The sequence below is a fragment of the Nycticebus coucang genome, chromosome 4 (assembly GCF_027406575.1).
Source record: "Nycticebus coucang isolate mNycCou1 chromosome 4, mNycCou1.pri, whole genome shotgun sequence".
Classification (NCBI taxonomy): domain Eukaryota; kingdom Metazoa; phylum Chordata; class Mammalia; order Primates; family Lorisidae; genus Nycticebus; species Nycticebus coucang.
This window is the reverse complement of record NC_069783.1, coordinates 49,490,614-49,516,517: the sequence shown is the minus strand read 5'-3', so window position 1 is coordinate 49,516,517 and position 25,904 is coordinate 49,490,614. Positions and strand designations below refer to the sequence as shown.

Genomic DNA, 25,904 nt, shown 5'->3' with positions numbered 1-25,904 from the left:
AGCTAATTTTTTGAAAAAAAAAAAAAAAAAAAACCCTCACAATTAATAGGTGGTACGAATGGTTGACAAGACTGTCTTCTACAATTGGGAAATAAGCATTTTATTTCAGAATTCAATTTTATCTCTCTGGTATTTCCTGCATCTCAAATGGGTTTAAAACTAACATGACAGGTGATCGTAGAAGATATATCTGTAGTCATTCTGAAAATTAAGCTGGGGCTGCATACAGGCATTCTCATGTCACGTGGGGTCTCTGTGCTTAGAAGAATTAACAGGTATTTAGAGTAATTTATTACACTGGACTTCAGGATATATTTAGGTTTATATAGAAACTCTTATACCATAGGTAGTCTGTCTGGTTGCAAAAGTACAGAACAAATCTGCAGAAATAATGGTCTTAATAACAATAAATACGTTTATAACAAAATGAAGAAAAACTGGGATAATAGGTTTAATAAACGTTGCTTTATTGTATAGCAACTTCAACGTACCATAACAATGTAACATATGACATTAGCAGCTATAGATATTTTTGATTAAATGAAGAAAATACATTCTTCTTTGTTTTTGAGACGATCTGTTCCATCACCCTGGATAGAGTGCAGTGGTGTCATCCTAGCTCACAGTAGTCTCAAATCCTGGGCTCTAGTGATCCTGACTGAGCCTGCAAGTAGCTGGGACTGTAGGCACCCATTGTGTCCAGCTAGTTTTTTTCTATTTCTGATAGAGACAGGATCTCAGCCCTGGTCAGGCTAGTCTTGAACTCTTGGAAAATACAATGTTGGATGCATTTATTTACTCCCATCTTCTAAATTTCCTTCATGATGAAATTTGGTTTATTAAATGATTAACATCTTACAATGATGCTCATTACTGTCATAATTACCACTGATCTTCCTAATCGGATAATATTTGTCACTTACTAAAAAGACAAAAAGTGAAGGAAAAAGCTCCTCTACAGATTATAGAAAGACATTTCAGAATGTTAACAGACGTCCTGTAACTTAAAGAACTTTCGCTCTAGTAGAAGCATGCCTAGAAAACTAAGAGAGTAATATGCAAAACCATCTTAAACAAGTTATAGATTATTTGTAATTTTGGCCATCTTTCACTTTTCCTGTTACATTTAACAATTCCACTGTATTATTTACAGAGGACCAACAAGATACAACTCAAAATATTTGGCTCCCAATTGCGGGAGAAATTTAGTTAAAATAGAACAAACAGGTGTTTGAAACCAGTGTGTATGCTTCACCCTCCTTTGAGGAAAATGGATATTAATGGCAGATAGAAAAATAACATAGGAAAATTTCATGGAGTATATTGAGTGGTGTTGCTTGTCTACTGAGTAGCCTCATGGCCTACATAAATCCTTTCCTCGTCAGAACATGTTCAGTGTTTTCAGTTAGAATCTACAGGATTTTATAGGTTGAATGAAGTTCATTTTCACACATGCCCAAAACTCAGAGAAAGCCTGTAGGACTTGGTACTTAATTTTATGCATGGCAGGGATATAATTTTAAAAAAATTCTATTGAAATTTTAAAAATTCTGTGAGACCATGAAGCAATTTATAATTGAAAATATAGATTGTATCACCACTATCATCATAAGGCCACGAAAAAATAATCCTTCCTCTCACGTGTACACATCTGCCCTCTTGTCCTGGTTTTGTTATGAATGACTGGACAGTGTCCCAATGTGACTATATCTGAAAATTGGTGCGTTTCCAAGTTATTTGTTAAACATGAAGGATACAGTGCTGAGGATAGGGATGGAAATGTGCTGTTGTCATCCATGGGAGCGGAAATTCTGTCCCCCTTCCAGCTGGTGTAAATATTCCATCTGTTTATCTCAGCTGGAGAATAAACCACATAGTCTTTTCTTGTAATAGAAAAGACATCTCTCATTTTTTTTTTTTTTTTGGTCATCAAATAACATATGATGACCACATAAGGATACGTGTTTGGCTACAATCAAGCTTTCCGATAGTCTCTGTAATGAGTAGCTTAACGTCAGGCATAAAGCTCCATAGATGCTTGTTAAAGCAAATTTAGAAAACGTAGAAGAGGATAGGGCATATAAATTATGCTAAGAACACTTTTTCAAGTGCAACTTTAGATACCCTGGGCAAGAAAAAGATGGAAAATTACAGCACAATGTAAAATTTATATTACTTTTCAGAATAGTGAACTTGTTTTTTCAACTCTGTCAGAACATTGGTTAGGTACGTTATCTCACAAAGGTTATTATTTGTAGTCCCACGAGGTCAAGCATATTAAGAAAGCATCTAGTGTGAAAGTCATGTAACAATTACACATTTTCTATTTATCATAATTTGTGAGGAAAAGCGCAAGGATGTATAAAGTGACTTGACTCAAAATCCTAATGTCAAATAGACATGCTCCTTGAACTGATATTTTTTAAAAGCCACATTTGTTACTTTCTTCATCCAGTCATTAATGCAACAGACATTTACTGACACTTTGCATCGTCCAACCATTATCTTCAAAGTACTCAGAAAGATATTTGAATTATAGTAATAAGATAGTCATGCCAGAATTTTTTACAGTATCAAAAGTTAGAAGGAATGGGCGGCGCCTGTGGCTCAGTGAGTAGGGCACCAGCCCCATATGCCGAGGGTGGCAGGTTCAAACCCAGCCCCGGCCAAACTGCAAAATAAAAAAAATAGCCGGGTGTTGTGGCGGGCGCCTGTAGTCCCAGCTACTCGGGAGGCTGAGCCAAGAGAATCGCTTGGGCCCAGGAGTTGGAGGTTGCTGTGAGCCGTGTGACGCCACGGCACTCTACCGAGGGCACTACAGTGAGACTCTGTCTCTACAAAAAAAAAAAAAAAAAGTTAGAAGGAATGAGACTAGATGTTCAATAAGAGATTGTTAACTAAATTATGGTATGGTCACTGATAGCATATTGGGCAGACGTTAACATGGACGCAGAGCCAGTAAGTGTATATTGTTGTCATAAACTGTATTTGGTACTGTTGCCAAGTGACAAAAGCCACAGAATGCTATTTTAAAGTATCATTCCATATAAAACCAAACATATATTAACATGTATATATTCATTTTCAAAGTTCTGTTTCCAGAGGGATATGTACCAAGTAGTTAATGGTGTTTTGCTTTGGACAGTGAAATTATAGAAAATATCTTTCTCATACATCTTTAATAAGGTGTTTAAAATTCATGTATATATAACCTTTGGAATAGTTTTAAAAAAGCACTTTAAAGTATATAAAGGTTATTATAGTACCAGTAGGAAAAGGTATGACCCTCTGACGTCCAACTTTTAGTTGAGAACATGACCTGGTCAGTTTAATAAAGTCATTGACATGCTACAGCCCTGGTTAGAACAATCCTGAGAGTGTATAGCTTTTGTTTCTTGGGGGTTTTGTTTTTTCAGATGTGTTATCATATTAAAACTTTGAAAATAAAAATAGAAGCAGTGCATCATTTTTAATGATTAAACATTTTATGAATAAGGCAATATGTACTTTTCATACTTTATGATATGAAACTTCTTTTTAAGGAAACAGATCTGTAAAGGGGTGTGAGGTAAGGAAACATCATAAATGTACAGACTACCTTTGATTTTTAGAGAGATAAAAGGGTTGAAGTGACTTAGATGAATTCCATAACTTGACATAGAGTCTAGGAAATAGGTCAGAAGAAGGAAGCAGTGTGTTTCATGTTGTGGACAGGCTTACGTCACTTTCAAATTGTGTAATATTTCTGCTGAATAGAGAAATCCTTTTGCATTAATGTTAACTATTTCTCTGATTTCATTTAAAATCTCATTCGCATTTACTGATTGAGAGTTTCAATAATTCCACACTCTGCTCCTTACTGAGGGATGTGCAGTCTTCACAAACAACTTAAGTGAGTCACAAAACAGTATATACAATTAAAAATATTATGTTTGTCATATATAAATTTGTTTGTTATATATCATATATTATATAAAATATATTAAATGTAACTGCATATTAAATGCTTTGTATGTCTGTCTAAAAGAGGGATTTTGTTTCCTTGTGGAAAATTAAACAGTTATCATTTCTGACCTCAAATACAGCTGTCATTTTATTTGTAAAATAAACCAAGATGATATTATAAATGTGCTCTAAATGTCTTTTTTTCTTTTCTTTTTTTTATGTAGTATTTAAATGGTAATGAAGCATGCTATAATGATTGATGGGACAGGAGATATTGAGCTGTACAAATTACTATTTATGCCATTTTAACTAAGATGTTCTTACGTCTATATTATACTCCTTGGTTAATTAAAAATCACTAATTCTACGAACATTAAGTTATGCCATGAAAATTTCACATGACCTGCTGAGCAATCAGGTTCAACATGAGAATGTATGTTTAAACTTTGATTAGCATTCTTTTTATTCTGAAGGAGGTAATAGAGTCCTTAATTCTTCTAGGCCAGGCATCCTCAAACTTTTTAAACAGGGGGCCAATTCACTGTCCCCCAAATAGTTGGAGGGCTGGAGTATAGTTAAAAAAAAAAAAACTATGAACAAATTCCTATGCACACTGCACATATCTTATTTTGAAGTAAAAAACAAAACGGGAACAAATACAATTCACACGGCTTCATGTGGCCCGCGGGCTACAGTTTGAGGACGCCTGTTCTAGGCTATATTTTGATAGCGAATCCTGGGCAGGTGTAGCAAAGCCTGCTTCCTAAGACATTCTGAATGTGATTTATTTGGTTACTCTTTGGGGATCTTCAGTTTCATCTTACAGAAATGCACAGGGTTACAATCCCTGATTACTGCAATCTTTTAATATGGATGGAGCACTTAGGTTTTCTCTATTAGTATATATGTTCATTGGTTCCCTACTATTGTGAATTCAGACGATTCCAACTTTACATTTTAGTAGCTTGGAAGTCATTGTCTTTTCACGTGTCTTGCCTTTTCAGATCACAAAGGGGTAACTTTTCTCTTCAAAACTTGCATGAAGAAAATTGGTGCATGGCATAGCAGTCAAGGACACTGTTAAGATAACCCAGCACTCATCAATCATTTTCAAAGAGAAAAGTTCAATTAGATAGGTTTCAAAATATGTGTATTAAAAATTAGAGTCCCTTAGAGTTCTAGGAAATATAAGCAAGAATTCCTGCTTTGGTGCAGAGGTGGAATCAGTTCCTCTGTACGCCTTTTCAGTTTGTAAAATAAAAAAAGAAAGACAAAAAATAATTGATTGCAATGCAAAATAAGAGAATGTGTCTTAAAAGGGGACGGAGAAGTATTTGAAAACAGTACAGGTCCTCAACAGAAAAAGTTCCACGGGCACTGTGAGAAGACACAGGCGTTATTAGGAGCAGTGCCGAAGGACAGATTATACAACTATCTTTTTTCAAGGGAGGACTTGGACACAATCTTTGTAAGCTTAACATAAACAGCATTCCTTCACAGTGTCCCTAAGCCATTGCTTTATCAAGTTGGCCTTCTCATTGCCTTTCTGACAGGGAGCAATTTTAGAGACCAGAACATGATTTCCTATCTCTTCAGCATCGATACACATTGTATGTACATGGACAGCTGTCTGTTAGCCCTTCCCGTAATCTGCAAACTGTAGTGACAGTCATGCCAAAGGATGGGCTGCGCTGACTGACTAGTGTGGCTCGAGAGGCCTATGGAATGTTAGGAACACATATTTTGCATTCCCACATGAATTCAAGGAGTCCCGAAAGGTGATTCCAAAATAAAATGGTATAGGAAAACAAAAAATTGCAGGTGTCCACATAGGTAGGTATCGTATATATTGGCAAAACTTAGGATTAAGGATATTTTAGAAATAGAATATGAAATAAGACTCAAAGGCAAAAATGAACATGCTATGTTTAGGGGACTTAAAATGGAGTTTCCTAGTTGGGAGCAGAAAATTGTTCTTTGGGAATAGTAGAATCATAGCTAACTTGTTCGAAACATTTGGTGCCAGTTTGCATTTGCCTTACAAGAAATAGAAGGATGTAGAAGATGTGTATGTGTACAGTGACTCAGTTTAAATTCATGTTTTTCAAACAGAAGCTTGTTTTAAATTAGTAGTTGGCAAACTTTTTGATCTCATGATTTAAGTTCTTAAAAATCACTGAGAGGCCTAGAGAGCTTTACATGTGGTTATGCTTATTGATGTTTACTGTATTAGGAATTAAAGATGAAAAGATTTTTAAGGAAAAGAATACACAAACATATTTTATCAGAGTTGACATGATAACATGATGTAGCGTCTAGAAAACTCTACTATGTACCTGTAAGACATTGAGAGTAAATTAAACAGATAACATCTGAGTGTTATTATGAAAAAGAATGCTGACCTTTTGGATTCCCTGAAAGAGTCTTGGGTGTACTAAGGCATTTGAAAACCACATTTTGAGAACCACTAAGTTAGAGGATTATGAAATTAATTTAGTGTCTCATGATTAGCATGTGTGGAGTGAATTAAGTAAATGAAATAGAAGTGAATGCATTGGAATATATGAGAACATTTTAGATAAGGGAATACATTTTTAATGAAATTATGAGTCATAGGAGTGTCTGTATGTGAGCACATGTGTATTTAGTTATAAGGCAAAGTTATTTTTCTTATTAGGAGCTGTAGTTTGAAAATCAAATTTTAAAATTGTACTTAAGGAAGACTTACCTTACATTTAGGATAAAGGTCAGATTTTAGGTGGAAAAAGCAGAGTTTAGGTAATAATTACTCAGGCATGACATTGAAAACATGATTAAGATAATGGCTAAGTATAAAGGGCCAACTTCTTTTTTTTTTTGAGACAGAGCCTCAAGCTGTCACCCTGGGTAGAATGTTGTGGCATCACAGCTCACAGCAACCTTCAACTCTTGGGCTCAAGCAATTCTCCTGCCTCCGCCTCCCAAGTAGCTGGGACTACAGGCGCCCGCCACAACGCATGGCTATTTTTTGGTTGCAGCCATCGTTGTTGTTTGGCGGGCCGGACTGGATTCAAACCTGCCAGCTTAGGTGTATGTGGCTGGCGCCTTAGCCGCTTGAGGCACAGGTGCCGAGCCAAAGGGCCAACTTCTTTAACAAAGGAGATCTTGGATGTCTGTGGTGAGACTGAGCCTGAGTGCTTAGGGTAAAACAGCAGCTCCACTACCAGATAGTATAATGGTCAGCAACTTTAGATCAACCTGTCTTTCAATATAACTGTACCTCATATTTTGATAAATGTTATTCTTTGCATTTGCTTTAGCAAAAATCCTGACCTCTTTTCTTCCTGTCTGCTGTGTAAGCTTGAAAAAGCACAACCCCCAGGTACTAGTCTCTTTTTGCCTTTGAAGCTTAAAGATCTGCCAGGAGTATATCCTATAGATAGGAGAGAATTGTAGTGAGAATGAGAAAAAACATGGAATAAGAGCTCGTTGCCTATCCCTGATCTAGCATTTTGTACAGATATCCTTATTAATCCCACAAGTTTTATTGAAATGGTCAAACTGTATTCAAATCATGAGGAAAAACATCAACTTGAATAATTGAGTGGACTTTAGTTAGGAGGCTTTGAACAACTCCACCTCACCGTCTCTGCCTGGGGAGTGTAGATGGCCCAGAGTTGGAAGCACATCTCAGGCTGCTTGAGTCACGAGCAGATGAGTTCATGAGTGGTTGTAGGGTTTTTTTTTTTTATACATTAGATGGCTTATCTGGTGAGTGCAAGGGCTGCCTATTTTAATCTTTTTGTACTCTCACATTACGTGCCATATACAGTTTCAAGTATACAAGGCTCAATTAGTCATGTTAATTGACTCATTAAACACAAAAACTATAAAGCTTCTATGACCATGATGTTTATTCTTGAAATCCACTAATAATGACCAAAAATAGGAAGCTAAAATTATAAAAATTACCTTCTGTGGTAAAAATGAAGATTCATTTAAACCCAAATTTCTGCCTGTTAGAGATGAATAAAGATAATGTAGATTTGTTATATAGTCCATAGAATATTTTGAGACGTTTACAAGTTTAACAAATCACCAAAGACAGCACTATTGTTTATAGTCACAGCTTGGGTGTAAATTCTATAATTACATTCTTTTTTGCTGTATTAGCAGAACTTAAAGAGGTGTTGAAGGAGGTGATGGTTCTGTTCCACTCTGGGTTAGTATCACTTCACATAGTATATTGATATCTGTCTTTTTGACGTATGATTCATGATTGAAGAAACAAGAAATGTTGACCCTGAAGAGGGTACAACGCTTGAAACATGATAGCTGTCTTCAAGTCTGAGAGAGATGGTGTGCTTAGTGGGCATTTTTGTTTGGCTGCAAAAATAAGTGTTTAAGCTGAAATACCTTAAGACAAAAGGGAATTATAATATGGCGTATGACTAGAGAATCATCAGCCCTTGGAAGATTGGCTTCCTAGTAAGAACTGTGCTGGAATAGTTTCTGTGTACCTCTGCACCTCTCTGAGCATTTTTTTCTGGAGAGTATTTGCCACTCCAGTATAGTGAATCTGATTAGTTTAACCAATAATTATTGTCCATTTGGGGCAGAGTTTTGCATCCCTAGCCTCTTCAAGTGTTGCAAGCCAGACTGTAGATGACATGGATTTGGATCTGGCCATTACTTCTGGTTAATATATAGCCATCTCTGTGCAAAGAACCCAAATGGAAGGTTGCACATACTTATGTTTTAATTGAAAGTAGAAGTCAGACATGAGATGCACTTTGTTCCAAACTCCTAGCACAGATTGTCTGATGTGGGGATGAAGGCAGAGGTGCAGAGGAGAGGGCGGCCACTCTTGGTTTTACAGTTTGTACCCTGTACAGGGGCAAAGAGCTGAGAAGACAAAAGGAGTTTGATTTCCTGCTGGACTCAGTTCAAGTCTTGTCTCTAAGTCACTGTGGGTAGTGGTGGCTCATTTTCCAATTCCCACAAAGGTGGCCATACGGAATGATGGCAGTCCTGGAGTAAAAAGATCAAAGCCACAATAAAGCTTGTTTCTGGCCAATATAAAGGCATAGTATTGACAAGTCTTCATTTAATTAATTACTTCTTTATTTAGCAGCATGGGTATATTGAGAAATTTAAAGTATGAATCTTTCCACATGAAGCCTATCAAAATATGACCAAATTTTTCATTCAATTTTATAATGTGTATAAAAATCCTTTTTAAGAATTTCTAATAAGAATGCCTCGTTTCAGAAAAAATTTATAGTGAATAAAAAAGTTGTCAGACTTAATTAATTACAATTAATAAACATATTTTGAGTCTCCAGAATAGCTTTCCTTCTCTCTTACTGAAACCCCCAGAGAAGGAAGTGAAAAATACTAACTTTCTCTCTGAGACATGGACTTTGTCATTTAAGCGGAATGACTGGGACCTCTGCCTACGGGTGGCCTGTGGTTGGGGCCATTGTGGGCTGTGGCTTTGCACCCCTGGTTCTGGATGGAGGCGGGGTCTGGTCCAGCTCTGGGTTCTGCTGCAAGCCTGGTGGGCTACTGGACATGAACCATGGCTTTGTGCACCATATCTGACAGAACCAGATCACCCAGGACAACTACCACACTACCACAAGAAGGGGAAGCAGGTGGCCAAGAAGGTTAGGAGATGACACACGCCTGCACCAACACAGCTCCGGAAGCCAGACCTGCCAGTGGACTTGCTGCGACTTGGAGATGCCTCTACCCACCCAGGCACCCAGATTAGGAAGAGTCCTATGAAAGCAGTGGTAGTGGTACCTCTGAGCTAGAGCCTTCTAGCCATCAGTGCTTCTGCTTAGAATATGAGGCAGACAGTGGAGAGGTCACATCAGTTATTGTGTATCAGGACATATCAGGAAGGGTGAGTGAGTAGGTGTCAGCACACAAGCCTCTGGATCTATCCAAGCAAGAGGCCCTCAAGTTGGTATCTAAGAGGAGATTGCAAAGAACCAGAGCCAACACTGACTTGATGAAGGCATTCTCTCCAGGGTGGAATTTGCTGTTCTTAGAAGAATTCTACCCAGGGAGCTCACCCTTAGTTTGGGGTGCCAGAACCGGTTTGAGATCTTGAGATCCAGTGCTGCAGCCATAAGGGAATTACAGGACTACACCCGGCCTCCCTTGCAGCCATTCTTTCTTATACGTTGGCCTATTTGCCTAGCCTAAAATTCTGGAACTTTTTGAGAATTTTCTTTGGCTCACTTGGTGATCTGAAGCAGAGACTCCAGGGAGAGCCAGGGTTTGTGAAACTTGGTGTCAACGTGGCGCTTTCTCCCTGCGATCATGTGCCTGGCCACTGCTGTTCCACCCAGCTCCGTGAGCCATGTTTGTTATTTCTGGTTCTTTTTGTACCTGCTTCTGCTCTTCTATGCATGTTTTCCTTGACCTGTTTTTGTTTTTGTTTTTGTTTCTGTTTTAGCTCTTTTTTTCTTTTCCCTCTTCTTTTTGTCTCAGGTAGAACCTATCAGGTTTCCACCTTTTCCCCCTCAACATGACTGTACCTCCAGCTGCTCAGAACTTTGGAGGTGGGTTTTACCTTTCTAATAAGCTTTCCAAGTAGTTCTGATACCAATACAATGGAAGACCTCTGTTTAAAAAAGAAAGAAAATGAGAGAAAAAGATGGTCCCATAAGTTAGTAAATCTGTTTTTATATTATTTAAAAAAATTTTAGGGAAAATGATCTTTCAGCACCAGTCATGTAATGTGCAGAGAACATCATGAGGACTACAGGACCATTTTGAAAACTTGTGTGTTCATGGAAATGAGGTGATGAGGGAAATCAGAAAAGGTATGAATGTCATAAGTACAAAATGTGAGGATGTATAAAAAATATAAAAGGAACAATGAAATATTTTTCAGTAAAATTTAATTCTCCCATGAAATATTTATTATTTTTTAAAACTTAAATATCTGAATCATTGGATTTTAGTCACTTTTCAATAGCAGGCATTAGGGTGATCTTGCTCATGTACCTGTTCCACAAACATTCGTTAGCTGTCTCCTAAGCATTAACTTTGAAGGTGGATGCTGAAATACAAGAAAACTGGTCTCTGCTTTTGAGGAGCTTGCTTTTGAGCAATAGGAAATTATATCTTCCAACACGTTAGGCCAGAGTCACATTAGTATGATCTACCCTTTTAAGTCAACACAAGTCTTGTTTAGGGAAGCAATTTTAAAGTTAGTGTTCCTTGGAGAATAATGAAAAATTTCAGAAAAAGACAATGATTTTCAAATATTTTGCTTGTGTTAAGGAGAAAATATAGTAGTGGTAAAAGTCAAATTTATAAGACACTATTTCTGGAAACAAAGATAATTAAGTTAGATTGATCTTTTCAGACTCATGACAAGATTTAGATTACTAAAAGGGTTCTATTGTATCTGGTAGTTTAAAAGCAAATATTAAAAGTATTTTAATCAACTATAGCCCTACAATGTGATTTAAATATGGCAATGCTGGGTTTAACTTTTAAAAAATTGTGACAAGGTGGAGAACTTCATAGATTTATATTATATGCTTTTCCTTCAGCTGATCTTAATGATTTCTTTTTCTGTAAAGTATGATTGACATTAAATTTGGGACTAAGGATAGTTATTTTTGTAGGGTCCGTTAAGTGTTCAGAGTTTGTGGGGTCTCCTTCTTATTGTTCACCTTCAGATAAATTAATTCTATTAATTGTACTAATTGTACTAATGAGTACTAATTGTACTAATTCTATTATTATAAAAATATTTGTACTAATGTGATTTGCTGTACATTTAGAATTCCAAATTCTACAGGCATTAAATAGGACCGTGGGGCACTGGATGTCTTGATTTTAGTGAATAATGTCCTGATAATATTAAATACATGGTTGTGAGCTTTTAGAACTTTGTCCTAAAATATAAGCTTTAATCTAGGTATAATCATAGAATGAATAAAGAATTGCCTTAATGTAATCCTAATATTAAACATATGTACAAACTTTTTTACTTCCTAAATATTTTCTAACATTCATGAAACTGCTGAAAATATTGATGAGATCCAAATAGTATCCTGTTTTCTGCTCAAAGCTGTTTATTGCCAGTAAAGTTCTTTCTTGAAAGATATTAATAATACCTGCTAAGAGCCCCTGATAAATTACCATCATGAAATAATAGTGTGGGTAAATTCACCAAAAGAGATTATAATTGTTTAATACCGGCCAACACTTATTAATCATTTACTATGGGTATGACATTTAAGATACAAAGATGAGAAAATGAAGCAATATTTTTGAGTGTCGGCTTTGTGCCAGGTATGGATCTAGACTGGCAATGCAGAAGCAAGATAGTAAGAAGAAAGAGAAGAAGTAAGAATTCGTATCTTATGGGTCTTGTGTTATTGAGGAAAATGTCAATAAATTAATATAGTATTAATTAATGATAAGTCCTCTGCAGAAAATGAGAATAGTATAAACAGCATGTTTGAGTCGCTGTTGGGTGATCTGACAAGGTTGCTCTGAGGACATGGTAACTGAAGGGCGGGAGGGAGGCAGCTGTGCGCAGTTCAAGAAGAACACTTGAGCAGCCGATATGTCAAGTACAAGAACACTAAACTGTAAAGCCAGGAAGAACAGGGTGTAATTCCAAGCTAGATGTAAAGCTCTAAGCAGAAGCATGATATGATATAACATACAACAAAGAAGTGACCAGTGGAGGTGGCCAAAGGCAGATTGTTGGTGACTTTAAAAAGGAGTAGTGCGGGGTGGTGCCTGTGGTTCAAGGAGTAGGGCGCCGGCCCCATATACCCAAGGTGGTGGGTTCAAACCCAGCCCTGGCCAAAAACCACACACACACACACACACAAAAAAAAAAAAAAAAAAAAAGGAGTAGTGAAGCAATGGGAACAAAACCCTACAGAAAATTTTCTGTGAAGAGCAAAGAAATGGGGCGGCACTAGGAGTGTTTGGGTTCACAGTAGATTTTTGTTTCTGTGCTACAGTATTTCTGAATATTGATATGAGTGGTCTAGTAAGAAGACAGCATGTGTGATGGAAATGAGTGATTTCATCTTCTCAGGAACAAAATCCTTCAATCAGAGACAGGAGGTAGGTGCAGATCACCATCAGAAGAGTCCCCTTAACCTTTGAGGGGAGAACAGATTTACTCACAGTGATAGGAGGGAACCCAGAGAGGTGGCTACTGATGGAGGTGGGCTGGTGGAACTAGAGGCCAGAAAATGGAGGTGTTCCTTGTAGGTCACTCCCATTTTTCAGTGCTTAGTTGACACTGAGAATAAGTGAGTGAGCGGGGTGTAGGAGGTTTGAGAAAAGTGGAAAATATGAGAAAAAAAATTTAGTATCATTGTTAAGCACATTCGTTAATGTAATCATTGTTGCAAGCATGATATACAACTTTGAAATGTGGATCATATTCTCTTGAGTGGATCACGACAGAAATGAAAGGAAGATGCACAGAAGACTTTGCGCAAGGGACAGCCGCAGAGAGTGGGTTGGATCAAACTTTATGAAAAGTTTTGCCTTCATTCTTTCCACCAGGAAGATTTATTACTACTAGTGTTAGTACTATTTTACTTTTATTTGAAATCTCTATTGTAGTTCCTCCTTTTGGAACTATTTGGTTTCCTAAAGTAAAATGTCATTCTCCAGGGAGTTAATGATTTTATTGAGAGTTCTAGTCGTTATTGTTGTGCTAAGTTTATCCTTTGATATTTTCATTTCAAAATTTTGGCCTAATGTGAGATAAGCAAGGAGAAAAACCAACTGCAATAATAAGAACTCATCAAATTTTTAGAATTGGAAAAGACCTTAGAAATGGTACAGGTCATGTCCTGTTGCCAAAGAGGAGAAATGCTGGAAGTGATTGACTAATCCAACATTAACTCTGTTAATTGCTCAGCTTGGAGAAGAAATCTCTAATTCAGCTCTTTGTACTCTCAGTATTTATCACTTTAAGGTAAATCATTTCTTTGTTAAAACTCATAAGAGCTCTGGGCGGCGCCTGTGGCTCAAGGAGTAGGGCGCCGGTCCCATATGCCAGAGGTGGCAGGTTCAAACCCAGCCCTGGCCAAAAACCAAAAAAAAAATAAAATAAAATAGAACAGTGTGTAAAAAAAACAAAAAACAAAAAAAAAACTCATAAGAGCTCTATAAAAATACATTTCCTATTCTTTAAAAGTTAGCAGACTTTGTCCAGTTTTCTGTAACATTATCAAAAGATATACTCCTATAAAAACCTTACTTCACATCATCTTTTAATTTAGGAAAATACCTACCCTCTGTAGGAAGTGGATTTAGAATTCAGATGAGATGATGAATTATCCTTTGGATAATGTTAAATTTAAATAATTAATGTTAAATTATCCAAAGGAAAATGTTAAACATACAGATTAGAAATCATTTCAAATGTATCTGTGTTAGATAAATACACTTGCAAAATACTAAGAGTCCATATAGGCTGATATTGTCTTGTATCTGAAATAGCATTAACAAAAGGTTAGAACCGAATGTGTGTTTGAAATAGAAGCTGTAATGGAGAAATTTTAAAAATAGACATTACAAAGCATTTATTTACTTAAAACAGTTTTTTTAATTAAAAATGAGAAATTGAAAAATGATATCTTAACTTTTTTCTTGGTAAAAACAGTTTGATTCGATTCAGAGCTAATTATTTTAAAAGATTATTTGCCAAACCAAAACATGGTTTGAATATATCCGACAACATAAAACCCGATACAGAGTTATGTTATTTAACAAGGGGTATTGTCATGTGAAATCATAATCTGTCATTCTTCATTTTTTAACCATAAAATGAAGTTTGATTTATTGATGCACATAGTAGTTACAGTACGTTTTCCAAGGAAATTGAATTTGATTTTCCTTATCCATTAATTTCCATTATCACCCATTCATTCTATCCACTGGCAGCTGATCTACTCATACAGCATACGCCTCACATTTGCTATTAACGGATGTTTAGCAAATCCCACTCTCAATCTTATCAAATGGCAGGCACTAAATTTTTGGCAGTCACATTAAAATGGAGTTTCTAATTGGGATGAAGTAATGTAATAGGTTGCATAGCATGCTCTTCTAATGTAATGCCCATTAAGGCATCTACCATTCGGAAGAGAGTGGAAGATTCTGCTCTTTTCCAGAGAAGATGTAACCTTTCCCTCATCATGCCCAAGGGAAACAAAATAATAAGGCCCTCCATTATTGTCAGGGGAAGTAACAAGCTAGACCTACAGGCTACAGGAACGCTATTAATTGTTGATGTTATTAGTTCTATTTTTTAAAAAAAAATCTCTATTGGGATTGGGGGGAAAGCTGAGGTGGCGCCATGCAGATTTAATTGACTTATTGGCAATGCTATTAAGAATTTCCAGCACCTGACATTTCCTAACAGCCGAGGAGCCTGACATACATGTCATTCTCTCCTATGTAAGTAAAATGCTAAGTGTTTGATAGATAAATGAATTTGGAAAGCAGTTTTATCTTTTGAAAAAATATTGGATAGTTTTCAAAACAACTGGATTAATTTTTAAAAATTAAAGAATACGTGGGTTTTATTTGTATTGCTATTAAAGAATATGAAAGGCTGATAACGCTGTATTATGTTTCTTGTATTTTAAAAGTTTCCATTTTTTAGTAGAAGGTGCAACTTTGAGAAATTGGAAGACAAAATTCTATGGGGAGAGAACGCAACATGATACGGAAAAGTAGTGGTAAGCTGTTCACTGTCCTCATCTCGAAAGTTTCATATAAATACTTAAAACTAAAACATAGACGTTTATGTAAAAAGCCTAAAAGGAGCATGAATACTGAGGTCGATTTTAACTAGAAAATCACATTCTTTTTTTTTTTTTTCTTTGAGACAGAGTCTTACTTTGTCTCCCTCTGTAGAGTGCGATAGCATCATAGCTCACAGCATCCTCAAAGTCTTGGGTTCAAGTAATCCTCTTGCCCCAGCCTCCTGGGTAGCTTGGACTATAGGTGCCCATACAATGCCCAGGTGTTTTTAGAGACGGAGTCTTGCTCTTACTCAGGCTGTTCTCAAACTCCTGAGCTCAAGCAATCTACCAGCCTCAGCCTCCCAGAGTGCTGAGATTATAGGCATGGAAACATGCGCTTGGTGTGAAAATCATACTCTTAAATAAAATTTGAGGTTTTCCATCACTAAGTACGTTTTCATCTTTTCACTTGGCTTTATTATTGATGATGTTCTGTTAGGCTCTGCCAATTACTTGTCAGCAGTAAAAAGCAGGGGTTTTTGCCTAGCCAAATATCTGATACTACATCAAAAAAATCCATAAAGATTTTACTATTTCTACAAAATTATATAAAAAGCAAAACTTTTTAAGCCATTCAATTAAAAGTAAATATAATCTGAGTCATTATATAATGATCCCAAGTCACTGTTTTTTTTTTGACGGTTATATTAATCAGTTAGATGTAAGCATTCCACATTGTATATCAAATCAGCACATTGTACCCCATTAAAGCATCAATGTACACAGCTATGATTCAATGAAGAATTAAAAAAAAAAAGAAAATTCTAGTTGCTCACATCTTCATCAGTCCTTGGAATTATCAGTGTTTTTGTTTTTTAATCAGTGTTTCTAATTTTAGCTATACTGTAGCCATGCAGTGGTATATTTATGATGGTTTTCAAATAAAATTTAAGACTAGTCATGTTTAGAATCTTTTTGTGTCCTATGGCTATTTATGTATTTTCCCTTTTTTTTTATTAAAACATAGCTGTGTACATTAATGTGATCATGGGGCACCATACACTGGTTTTATAGACCGTTTGACACATTTTCATCACACTGGTTAACATAGCCTTCCTGCATTTTCTTAGTATTTGTGTTAAGAAATTTAAATTCTACATTTACTAAGTTTCACATATACCCTTTTAAGATGCACTGCAGGTGTAATCCCACCAATCACCCTCCCTCTGCCCACCTCCCCCCTCCCTCCCCTCCCTGTCCCTTTTCCCCCTATTCTTAGGTTATAACTGAGTTATGGCTTTCATGTGAAAGCCATAAATTAGTTTTATAGTAGGGCTGAGTACATTGGATACTTTTTCTTCCATTTTTGAGATACTTTACTAAGAAGAATATGTTCCAGCTCCATCCATATAAACATGAAAGAGGGAAAGTGTCCATCTTTCTTTAAGCCTGCGTAATATTCCATGGTATACATATACCACAATTTATTAATCCATTCATGGATTGATGGGCACTTGGGCTTTTTCCATGACTTAGCAATTATGAATTGGGCTGCAATAAACATTCTGGTGCAAATATCTTTGTTATGATATGATTTTTGGTCTTCTGGGTATATGCCCAGTAGAGGAATTATAGGATTGAATGGCAGATCTATTTTTAGATCTCTAAGTATTCTCCAAACATCTTTCCAAAAGGAATGTATTAATTTGCATTCCCACCAGCAGTGTAGAAGTATTCCCTTTTCTCCACATCCATGCCAACATCTCTGGTCTTGGGATTTTGTGATATGGGCTAATCTTACTGGAGTTAGATGATATCTCAAAGTAGTTTTGATTTGCATTTCTCTGATGATTAAAGATGATGAGCAGTTTTTCATTTGTCTGTAGGCCATGCGCCTGTCTTCTTCAGAGAAGTTTCTCTTCAAGTCCTTTGCCCAGCCTGTGATGGGATCCCTTGTTCTTTTCTTGCTTATACGTTTGCGTTCTCTGTGAATTCTTGTTATTAAACCTTTGTTGGAAACATAACCTGCAAATATCTTCTCCCATTCTGATGACTGTTTGCTTGCTTTACTTACTGTGTTCTTGGCTGTGCAGAAGCTTTTTAGTTTGATCAGGTCCCAGTAGTGCATTTTTGATAGTGCTTCAATTGCCTGGGAGGTCCTCCTCATAAAATACTTGCTGAGACCAATTTCTTCAAGGGTTTTCCCCACACTCTCTTCTAGTATTTTTGTAGTTTCATGTCTTAAGTTTAAATCTTTAATCTAGTGAGAGTCTATCTTAGTTAATGGTGAAAGATGTGGGTCCAGTTTCAGTCTTCTACAGGTTTCCAGCCAGTTCACCCAGCACCATTTGTTAAATAGGGAATCTTTTCCTCACTGAATGTTTTTAATTTGCTTGTCAAAGATCAAATAATGGTAAGTAGCTGGATTCTTGATTCTCTATTCTGTTCCAGACATCTACTTCTCTGTTTTTGTGCCAGTACCATGCTGTTTTGATTACTACTGAATTATAGTATAGTCTGAGGTCTGGTAGCATGATTCCTCTTGCTTTGTTTTTATTTCTGAGTAATGTCTTGTGTATTTGAGTTTTTTTCTGATTCCATATAAAAGGTAGTATTATTTTTTCAAGATCTTTAAAGTATGACAGTGGAGCTTTAATAGGGATTGCATTAAAATTGTATATTGCTTTGGGTAGTATGGACATTTTTTTTTTTTTTTTTTTACTATGTCACCCTCAGTTGAGTGTGATAGTATGGACATTTTAACAATGTTGATTCTTCCCAGCCATGAACATGGTATGTTTTTCCATTTGTTAACATTTTCAGCTATTTCTTTTCGTAGAGTTTCATAGTTCTCTTTATAGAGATATTTCATGTCCTTTTTTAGATAAATTTCCAAATATTTCATCTTCTTTGGCACTACTGTGAATGGAATAGAGTCCTTAACTGTTTTTTCAGCTTGACTATTGTTGGTATATATAAAGGCTACCGATTTACGAATGTTGATTTTGTAACCTGAGAAGCTGCTGTATTCCTTGATCACTTCTAAGAGTTTTGTAGTAGAATCCCTGGTATTTTCCAGATATACAATCATATCATCTGTAAAGAGCAAAAGTTTGATCTCTTCTAACCCTATATGGATACCCTTGATCACCTTTTCTTCCCTAATTGCAGTGGAGAAAAATACCATTACAATGTTAAAGAGCAGTGGAGAAAATGGGCAGCCTTTTCTGGTTCCTGATCTGAGTGGAAATGATTTCAATTTAACTCCATTCAATACGATATTGGCTGTGGGTTTGCTGCAGATGGCCTCTATTAGTTTAAGAAATGTCCCTTCTATACCAATTTTTTAAAGTGTTCTGATCATGAAGGGATGCTGGATATTATCAAAAGCTTTTTCTGCATCAATTGAGAGAATCATATGGTCTTTGTTTTTTAATTGGTGTTTGTGCTGAATTATTTGAACCAGCCTTGAGACCCTGGGATAAAACCGACTTGGTCGTGATGTATAATTTTTTTGATGTGTTGCTGGATTTTGTTGGTTAAGATCTTGTCGAATATTTTTGCATCTATATTCATTAGTTATATTGGTCTATAATTTTCTTTTCTTGTTAGGTCTTTTCCGGTTTGGGGATCAGGGTGATGTTTGCTTCATAGAATGTGTTGGGTAGTCTTCCTTCTTTTTCTACATTTTGGAACAGGTTGTGTAATATAGGTAATAGTTCCTCTTTAAAGGTTTGGTAGAATTCTGATGTGAAGCCATCTGGTCCCGTGCTTTTCTTTTTAGGCAGGTTTTGTATGGTTGATGCTATTTTAGAACTTGATATGGCCCGGTTCAACATTTCCACATGATTCAGGCTAAGTCTTGGAAGGTGACATGCTTCCAAGTATTTGTCAATTTCTTTCAGATTTTCATATTTCTCAGAATAAAGTTTCTTGTAATATTTATTCAGGATTTTTAGAATTTCTGAGGCGTCTGTTATTATCTTGTCTTTGTTGTTTCTGATGGATGAGATTAGAGATTTTACTCTTTTTTTCCTGGTTCGGTTAGGCAAAGATTTATCTATTTTATTGACCTTTTCAAAAGACCAACTTTTTGATTTACTGATATTTTGTATAATTCTTTTGTTTTCAATTTCATTTAATTCTGCTCTAATTTTGGTTATTTCTTTTCTTCTAATGGGTTTGGGGTTGGAATTTTCTTCCTTTTCCAGTTGCTTGAGATGTCCCATTAAGTTGTTAACTTCCTCTCTTTCTTTTCTCTTGAGAAAGGCTTGCGGTGCTATAAATTTCCTTCTTAGGGCTGCCTTTGAGGTATCACAGAGATTCTGATAATTCATGTCTTCATTGTTGTTTTGTTCCAAAAATTTGCAAATATCCTTCTTAATCTCAATCTGACTCAGCTATCATTCAGCATAAGGTTATTTAACTTCCATGTTTTTGTATGAGTATGCAGATTCCTGTTGTTACTAGCTCAACTTTTATTCCATGGTGGTCTGAGAAGATGCAGGGAATAATTTCTATTTCTTTAAATTTACTGAGGTTAGACTTGTGACCTAAGATGTGATTGATTTTGGAGTATGTTCCATGGGCTGATGAGAAGTATGTGTATTCAGTTTTGTTGGGATGAAATACTCTGTAGATGTCTGCTAAATCCAAATGTTGGATGCTTAGGTTTAAATCTAAAATTTCTTTGCTCAGCTTCTTATTGGAGGATCGATCCAACACTGCCAAAGGAGTGTTGAATGCTCCAACTATTATGGAGCTGGAGGAAATCAAGTTGCTCATGTCTGTTAGAGTTTCTCTTATAAATTGAGGTGCATTCTGGTTGGGTGCATAGATGTTAATAATTGAAATCTCATCATATTGAGTATTACCCTTAACAAATATGAAGTGACCATTCTTATCCTTCCTTACTTTTGTTGGTTTAAGGCCTATTGTATCTGCAAATAAAATCGCAACACCTGCTTTTTTCTGGTAACCATTTGCCTGAAATATGGATGACCATCCTTTCACCCTGAGTCTATATTTGTCTTTTAAGGTAAGATGTGACTCTTGTATGCAGCAAATATCTGCATGATCAGCTTGAGTTTTTGTATCCAGTCAGCTAACCTATGCTTTATTAGAGGACAGTTTAAGCCATTCACATTAATGGAGAATATTGATAAGTCTGGTAAAATTTTGGGTATCAAGTTTTTCAAAAGTCCAGTGGACATTTTAAATCCTTTTGCCAGTGTGGAAGTTGGAGTTTGATCAAAAGTTTCTGAGTGAGTTTACTTTTGTGTTAGAGGATTGGGTTGGTCATTATGGAGGATAGGTCTGAGAATATCTTGAAGAGCTGGTTTGGTTATGGCAAATTTCTTCAACATATGAATGTCATTAAAGTATTTAATTTCTCCATCATAAATGGAACTCAGTTTAGCTGGATATAGGATCTGGGATTGAAAGTTATTTTGCTTTAGGAGATTAAATGTCGATGACCACCCTCTTCTGGCTTGAGAAGTTTCAGCAGAGAGATATGCAGTCATTCTAATATTCTTCCCTTTGTAGGTAATGGATTTCTTACGTCTGGCTGCTTTGAGAATTTTCTCCTTCATATTAAATTTGGTGAAGTTAATTATGATATGCCTGGGGGATGTCCTATTGGGATTGAGTCATACTGGGGTACTGAAACTGTCTGTTATCTGAATTTCAGAATCTCTAGGCATGTCTGGAAAATTATCTTTCATAATTTCATGGAGAAGGGCCTCTGTGCCTTGTGAGGCCACTTCATCACTTTCAGGGATTCCAGTGAGGTGGATATTAGCCTTCTTCATATTATCCCAGAGCTCTCTGAGAGAATGATCCGTTTTTGCTCTCCATTTCTCTTATTCTTTGAGAGTTTGGGAGCGTTCAAAGGCTTTGTCTTCAATGTCAGAAATCCTTTCTTCTCTGTTACTGAGGGATTCTACTGAATTTTTATGATCTTTGAGGGCTGCAAATTCTTACTTCAGTGCGTCAAAATCTTTGGTGGTTTTGTCTTTAAATTCGTTAAATTTTAGAGACAACTTTTGAATTTCTCCTCGAATTTCTCATTCTGACTTTTGAATTGCTGCTCGAATTTCTAATTCCAAATTTTCCTCCATTTTATTAATCTTGTTTGCAATCCAAATTCTGAATTTGATTTCTGACATCTTGGCCAGCTGCTTATGAATGGGATCTTCAGTTACATCTGCCATATCTTTCCTGGGGGGTGGGGGGTTGATCCTATTCTGGTTATTCATGTTACCAGTGTTTTTCCACTGATTCTGCCCCTTGATTTTTTACACCATTTGCTTTTTCCCCTAGAGCTTTGTCAATGACCCGTCCAGTGCTATGGCCTGAGAAACCGGGGACCTGTATTGTGTGGTGGGGCTAAGTGGTTCTGTCTTGTTTTCAGCTGGTCTCTGTATGACCCAGGTGAAACAGTTACTCTGGGTTGAAGTCTCAGCTGTTGAGAGATACCAACAATTATGTCACCCTGCCCCCCACAGGCAACAATCAGAAAAGGAAAATCAAACCTTCCTACAACCACACACGCAGGGCACCACCTGAATAGTCCTTGGGCGATTGGCTCAGTTCAAAATGTCCAAATCAATTGTCTCAGTCAGTACCTGTCTCAGGTGGGAGAGTTTAAAAAGTCTCTGGCAACTGGATTGCAGGGGTCTCGTGACTACTCTGATATGGCCTGCTGCAGTGTTCCATGGAGTCAGGAGGACCCACCCAGCAAATAGATCATCCTGGGAAGGTTGATGCCTCCTTCACCACCTTGCACCTCTATCACACCAAGTCACTGATAGTCCTGCAGGGCTTTGACCCAATTGCCTGTGGTGAATAGATACTTCAGGGGTTTGCACCTGCCTGAATCACCAAGGAAATCTATTTCTGCTCAGCCAGGCCACTGCGCTCTGCCTCTATCTAGCAGGGGGAGGTGAGGCTTGATAACCTCGGGTGCTTGATGGAGGCTTGGGGGTGTTCACTCAGTTTCAGCCCTGCCCATGATTGATGTTACTGACAGAACAGAACAGAACAACTTTGCAGGAATTTGTTTCTGTCCCTGCTAAATTCCCCTGCAGAAGAGAAGCTGTTTTGAGTTCCCAGAGCCTGCACTTCAGGCCCTGTCTTTGCTCCTGCAGGTTTGTATTCTGTTAGCTGTCAGTTCTAGCCACCTGTCTTCCTTTGTCTATAGGCTGACAATCCCTTGAGGGCTGGGTGTGTCTTAGGCTCAGGAAAGCAGTTCTCTGGGTCAGCCCTGCCCTGTGCGTGTGTTTCTAGTCCCCACATTCCACCCAGGCCCGTACCGCCTCAGGCAGACCCTTTACTCACGGGACCTGCATTTCCATCCCAGATCTGTTCCATGGTTGTTGCCACCTGAGTAGATGCCTGGCCTCCTCTGGTTGCCCAGGAAGATAGGGGTGGGTCTTTGGAATATCCGGAAGTGAGCCCTATTTTTGCCAAAAGAAGGCTGCTTTGTTCTCCTTGGGGCACTGCTGCCCCAGCGTGGTTCCCTCTCAGCCAACTGTCCTCTCCTCACTCCCATGTCACAGAGTCAGCACTGACCAGCTGCAGTTTAGGCCCTGTCCACACCCCTTGATAAATCACCCAAGAATCTGGACTCCTGAGGGACAGGCCTCCAGACCTCAGAGTGAGAATGGAGGGGAGTGCTGGGAGCTCAGAGTTGTAGGTAGAGAATATACACAGTTTTACACAGTTTTATGCCTATCAGGAGAACTCCGTGGCACCCTAGTAGGGGAGGTAGGTCCAGTTTTTAGAGGGTCTCTCTCATGGAGTGTAGTGGGAGGACCTTTGAACTCTGCTCGTTTGTTTGTGGGGCACTCAGAGCCGTTCTCATGGGGGAGGGGACTCCCATCCGCTTGGTGATGGATTTTGTCCCTTTTGTTTTTATCCTTGGGGTCGCAGCTTCCTCAGCGGGGTTGATATGCATTCTTCAACCTTATCTCTTGGTGCAGCTCAAATCCACTAGGTTACTTGCTAAATTTCTGTCCTTTAACTCTCCTTCTGGATGGGAGCCTGTGTGGAAAGCTGGCTTCAGTCCAGTTTTTCCCAAGTCACTTTTTAAGTACTTAAGTTTAATAATGTAAGTTAATTAAAAGCATCAATTTGAATTGTATCATTATTTTAAAAATAATCCAATAACTATTATGCAAAAGGAAGTCACATAAAGTTTTATTCCACGTTTGAAAGCTGAGACCTGTACATATGTTGGATCAACATATGATAATCTCTATTTTATGACAGTGCATTATTTTTTTAAAGTATTAATGTAGCTAATAGCTTTCATTCATAGAGCCCTAAGAAATATACTGTCCACAGTGAAATAAAATGTTTATATTCAACAGTTTGAAGTCTCCTTAAGATAAAAACAGCTTCCTAAGAATCAATGTATTCTCAATTCTAATCTGAGGGCATTTGAAGACCTAGTACATGGAGAGGGTGGGGGAACGGGGGAGTGGAGAGAAGGAAGGAGGGAGGGGTTGGGGGCTCACGATGTGACCTGTCCTCTTGGGGACAGGACACAATTATAAGAGGGAATTTACTTAACAAATACAGGAAGTGTAACCTGGTTTCTTTGTACTCTCAATTAATTTCCAATGATTAAAAAAAAAGGCTTCAATCAGATAGGTATATATTACATCCGCAAATATATATCATAATTTACATATAAATAACATACACAATTGAATGCACCTATGTGTACGTATATTGTGTTCGTGTGTATATAATCAATTATGACATTATATTAGAAGAGTCATGATATTTTCATGGAACTAGAATGGCTGTAAAGGTCACATTATTTCTCTTAGTGGGTATCATAATAGATCGTTTTCTCAGTTTTTAATGAGGAGTGAATCTAACTAATGTGTACTTAGCTCTTAAAATACAAAAACTGGAAATTATATATTACTTTTTTCTTACATGTAAATATAATTACTTGAGCTCAACAAAAACTTTAGTATAAATTGCCTGTTTTCTACCTTTCACTCCCCAGAATTAAAAAGAATCATCGAGCTTTCAGACAGTCATCAATGAAAAGTGTTTTCTTAATTGACTTAATGGAAGTTGGAATCAGACCAGATTAATACCTGATTATATAACAGTGTTTTTATGTGGGAATGTACCTCAAGGTAAAAATTCACCTGAAGGAAAAGTCGTATCTTTATGTTTTGAAAAGCCACACTAAACTCTATGTTCTCCATCTTCAAGGAGAGAAGGGACAATAGGCAGATACTCTACGCAATAGTAGACAGACAAATAAAACTCTCGGGACTAAGTTATTGATTTAGTGGTTACCTGGCACAAATGAATTCACTTTGAAAGGGTTATAGCTTTCTAATTGTTTAGAATAAAATACTACTTGATTTTCTCTCAAAACATAGTACTTAGAATGGTAGAAAATCTGAAATAATTGGTAATATAGAAACATTTCCTTCACTTGCTAAACATTCTAATGATGTATACATCATTCAGATGATAAGGCTTTTATAATGATTCCTGACTAAATAGCATAAATGGATCCTAATACCTTCATTTTCCATTCCTCTGCATTGTAAGCAAAAGTTAAATCTTGATTAGCATGTTACTTTATTTTTCATCAAGAAATGTGCTGTAAAATAACTATTCCTATAACTCGTTTTAGAGAGACATTCTGTAATTCTCAGGTAATAAGACCGGCCATCTTTGCATAATTCTGATTATCTTAGCTATGTTTTTTTCCTTCCTCTCCTGCTTTCTATAGAGTTAAGGGTAGGAAACACTTGTAATTCTTGCTGGTTGACTGATAAGGAACAAAACCTTAGGAAGGCTTCACCTGTGGTTTGGAAAATTGTGATCATCGAGGGACAAAAACCTAACAAACTAACTAGTAAACTTCATTTCTAGATGAGGCTTATTTTGTATTTATACTCAACATTCATGCAGACTGAAAAAACTGAAGACAATATACAGCAGAAATACAATTTTGGAGGCAAAACTAGTAGTTACGTCACCCCATCGCCAAAAAAATAGACATAAAGCAATCAGATCCAGTAAGGTTTTGATGCTTGTAGGGTGGTGGATCCCAGCCCCTTGAACACAGTTACTATGGGAACTTAAAGAAAGAAGTGTTGAGATTTCGTGGCTCTGGGACTATAGAGAGAAGATTAATTCAGAATTGTAAGGAATGGAGAGCAGGTTTACGTTGCC

General features: G+C 37.0%; 1 protein-coding gene and 1 pseudogene across 19 annotated transcripts in view; both read left to right on the top strand.

The window, feature by feature from the left end:
* NRXN1 (neurexin 1) overlaps positions 1-25,904 on the top strand; it is a 1,108,798-nt gene that overhangs the window by 39,831 nt on the left and 1,043,063 nt on the right. The gene's annotated exons all lie outside the window — the stretch shown is intronic.
* LOC128583357 (UPF0561 protein C2orf68-like) lies at positions 9,364-9,939 on the top strand (annotated as a pseudogene).